The 4,166-nt window shown below is 40.7% G+C and overlaps 1 non-coding gene across 1 annotated transcript; it reads left to right on the top strand.

Moving 5' to 3' along the window:
• Window positions 1-3,397: 3,397 nt before the first annotated feature.
• trnat-ugu (transfer RNA threonine (anticodon UGU)) lies at window positions 3,398-3,471 on the top strand. Its single transcript has one exon. It is a non-coding gene; the product is annotated as a tRNA-Thr (tRNA).
• The last annotated feature ends 695 nt before the right edge of the window (window positions 3,472-4,166 follow it).

Genomic DNA, 4,166 nt, shown 5'->3' with positions numbered 1-4,166 from the left:
TGAGCAGATTATTGCTAAGTGTCTGGTGCTTGATAGCACTGTTGATGACATCTTCCATCACTTTGCTGATGATTGATAGGAGACTGATGGGGTGGTAATTGGTCAGATTGGATTTGTCCTGCTTTTTTTTATGGAGTGGGCACACTTGGGCAATTTTCCACATTGTTGGGTAAATGCCTGTGTTGCAGCTCAACTGGAACAGTGTGGCTGAGAGCGCAGCTCGTTCTGGAGCACAAGTCTTCAGTACTAGAGCCGGGATGTTGTTAGGGCCTATTGTCATTGCTGTATCGAGTGACTTCAGTTGTTTCTTGCTATCATGTGGAGTGAATCAAATTGGCTGAAGACTGGAAACTGTGATGCTGGGGACCTCAGGAGGCCGAGATGAATCATCCACTGAGCAATTTCTGATGGAAGATGGTTGTAAATGATTCAGCTTTGGCTCCACCATCATTGAGGATGGGGATTTTTTGGAGCCTCCTCATCTGGTTAGTTATTTAATTGTCCACCATCATTCATGACTGGATGTGGCAGGACTAAGGACCGATGATCTGATCATGAGGGAGATATCCATGCGTGGAGTGGTGGGATCTATGGAAAGTGATCCTGAAGAGGGTGTCCGAGCCTGGAGTGGCGGGATCTGTGGAGAGTGATCCTGACGAGAGTGTGCAAACCTGGAATGGAAGCTTTCTGTGGAGGTACAGGAGTAGGCCATTCAGACCCAGTATTTTATAAAGGTTTATCATAACTTATTTGCTTTTACTATATGTCTCTGTTAATAAAGCCAAGTGTCCTGTTTGCTCTTTGAAGCCTTTTCAAACCTTCTAAGATTGGTGTACATTGTCTCTCTGTTCCGGCACCCACTTTAGAATTGTAACATTTCATTTATATGGCCTCTCCTTATTCTTCCTCCCAAATTGTATCTCTTCACAATTCTCTGTGTAAATTTTATCTGCCATGTGAAAGCGCATTTTACCAGTTTTTTTAAGTTCCCCTGAAGTGTGTTACAATCACTGGCACAGGATGAAATTCTCGAGCATTCTTTGATGCAATCTCCATGGAAAGAGCAATCTTACATGCGAGCTCGAATGTGAGATTTTGTGTGTTTAGTATATTTTCTCATCCACCAATATAAGCACAAATCTGTCTCATAATGCACGGTCTAAGAATATGCCAAAGTTGCAATGTAGTGATAAATTCTTTATGCCACAATGTACTCACCAACTGTTTCACTACTTTTCTGATTTCTGCTTCCAAATTTCTAGCTTGCCGTGATCTCTCGTGGCTTCAGGTTGAAATGTTCCTCCAACTTGGTGATGATTGTTTTGAATGGCACATCTTTTGCCTTGATGGGAGCAGGAAGCTTTGTTAGCTGGTCATACACTTCCAGGCTAATTTCCATTGGCAAAATAGCTTTCTTGCCCTCAAGAATTGCCTTGACCTCTGCACTTTCACCTTCAAATTCCAAAATGTTATTAGCTCTGAAAAACATGTCCATTCTTTCAATATATGAACTGAATGGTTCTCAAGCCCTCTCATAAGTTCCTCACCTTCCGATGTATCCCATATGTGTGCAGCCATATTGTCCCAAATAAGCAATTTGAATCAGATGCACAGGAAGACCTTGCGGTATCTCATTCAACTGAAGAGACATTCTGTGGCCCAGGCTTCACACAATCCACCTAAAATCTCAACCATCCGAGCAGGTAGGTCACCAGGAGCTAGCTGATCCTGTTCACCGCAGTCCCTGCTGCTGTTTGCTGCCTATATTTACGGACTTTTATCTCATCCTCATCACCATTTTCTCCAATATATTCAGGGGGCATCAGCAGAGAAAATATACACCAAGCGTGGCAAGTGCAAGGAATTGTTTATTTGCGTCATTATGTCATGCACATAATATACAAATACATTACCTGTGTGAATCATTTCTTGAGCACTTTTATACCAGATGTGTCTGAATAAATGGAACCCCGTCACAATAAACACTGTCACCTTTCAATGTTTAACGGAGAGGTTTGATGGCCTGATGTGTGTGATTCCCACATTAATGTGTTTCTACAAAGTTCGGAGAAAGACGGAGATATGAATAATTTGCAGGGAAATCTTTAAGCATATCTCCATGTTTCTCACTGACAAAGTTCTGCAAACACATGGAATCAGAAAGAACCTGAGTGCAAAATCAACAAAAATAAACACAGCCAGAGAGACTTGCAATAACCTGTAGCTCAGGGAAAGTACATGATGTTGTGGAAGTGATTTTGATTTTTTTTTGTGAAATTTTTTTTGAGGAATTCATCGTCAAACTTAATAAATGTCAGACCAGTTCTTTTTCAAGAGGGTACTGAAAATATTAATTTGGCAACTATGTTTGCTGGTTGTCACATGACTCAAGTTGAATGTCGAACAGAAACCCTGGTAACAGGGGGAAATGTGGACAGAGAAGTCAGTTGCGCCTCTTGATTGGACAAACCCGGCAGCAGCAGCACTCACCGAAGAGGGCAGAACAATCACAAGCTTTTATTTGTAGCAGTCATTGTGTTTTACCTTCTGGAGTGAGCAGCTGATAAAGTTAGCCTGAAGAAGTGTCAAGGAAGGAGAGAAGATCACAACCCACGTTGTTTTGCAGCAAATCTTTAAAAGACCCTGAGAACTTCACTGTGTCAATTCATCTCTTCTCCTGTCTTTGAAGAAAGCCTGCTAAAATTAATTTTCAACACTGCCTCTAAAAAACTGTTCTAAAAGACCCTAGTGACCTGTCTACGCACACTCAGAAGTTAGACTGTATGCCAGTTTTGGAACAACATATCTCATCTGCTGTTTTCTTCAGGAATGAACAAGTAATCAGCCCAAGTGTTGTTTTTGTCTTTAACAGAACTCAGAATTGTAAAAAATAATTCTTTTTTTTTCAGTTAACCGGTGTATGTATGTGTGCATGTGTGGGGCTGTGGGAAGAAAGGGGCTTTCAATGTTGGTTAAGGTAAAAAGGGAACTTTTAAAATTTCTACCTGTGTATTTATGCTTTATTTCATGACTAGTTAAAACTTGTTCTGTAATAAACTGATAATTTTGCTGTTCATTAAAGAAACATGGTCAATGTCTTCTATTCTGGGAAGATTACAGTAAATGATTGACTGTTTCAGGAAGTGGGAAAAGTTAAAATATATGTTGTGACCTGTGGAGAAGTGGGATGAGAATATATAGAAGGGTCTGAAGAAGGGTCATTGACCTGAAACGTTAACTCTGCTTCTCTCTGCACAGATGCTGCCAGACCTGATGAGTATTTCCAGCATTTCTTGTTTTTATTTGAGTTTTCCTGCATCTGCTGTATTTTGCTTTGATATTGTTATTATATGAGAATAAATAGTGCACTCCTCTGATTTTAACTTTAACAGCATCTGGCTCTGTAGCTTTGTTGGTTAAAGCACCTGTCTTGTAAACAGGAGATCCTGGGTTCAATTCCCAGTAAAGCCTTGTTTCACATTTGTGATGTCGAAGTTACCTTATCAATCGCTTCCATCTGTGTCTACTGAGCTTTAAGTGAGAATTCAAATTGCATGATGAATTTTCGTCACAGCCTTGTGAAGGATGTTAGTTTGGAATGGCTGTTCCTCCTTCGACAGAAATTCAGTCCTGATATTTCAAAGGCAACTTCTTTGATTCAAATTTGTTCACAGTTGCATTCAACCTGGAAAACAGCTCGACATGAATGTCACTGAAGGAAAGTGTGACTGCGTTGTCTGTGTTGCTTGTGACTGAGATTGGGACATGACGCAAGTGGGAGGGTTGTTCTGAGGTTTGGAATATTTGTCAGTCAGCAACAAGAAAAATCAAAGGAACCAAATAAGAAAACCTATGTCTCATGTGGTTACCGAGAAACGGTCAGAAGATATTAAACTTTGTTCTGTTCAATAAAGCTGTGTGAACTTTGACCTTTCCAGCCTTTTATAAACAGTATTTGAAGTGTCTCGGTAACAATGTTCAGTGTTGATGAGAGTGGGGACTGGGTGAGCATCTGCTGAGTGTGACAGGGTCAGGACTGGATGCAGGAAGTTCTCTGACAGTCTCTCTCTCTCTCGCTGATGGGTTTGAGTTGATTTTCAACTGGCAGCTGTTAGTGTTTCGATAAATCAAGTTCCCTCCACCCATTTTTTTGGACAGACAGTGTA

Source organism: Heterodontus francisci, unplaced genomic scaffold (assembly GCF_036365525.1).
Source record: "Heterodontus francisci isolate sHetFra1 unplaced genomic scaffold, sHetFra1.hap1 HAP1_SCAFFOLD_51_1, whole genome shotgun sequence".
Taxonomy (NCBI): domain Eukaryota; kingdom Metazoa; phylum Chordata; class Chondrichthyes; order Heterodontiformes; family Heterodontidae; genus Heterodontus; species Heterodontus francisci.
This window is presented reverse-complemented; position numbering and strand designations above follow the sequence as displayed.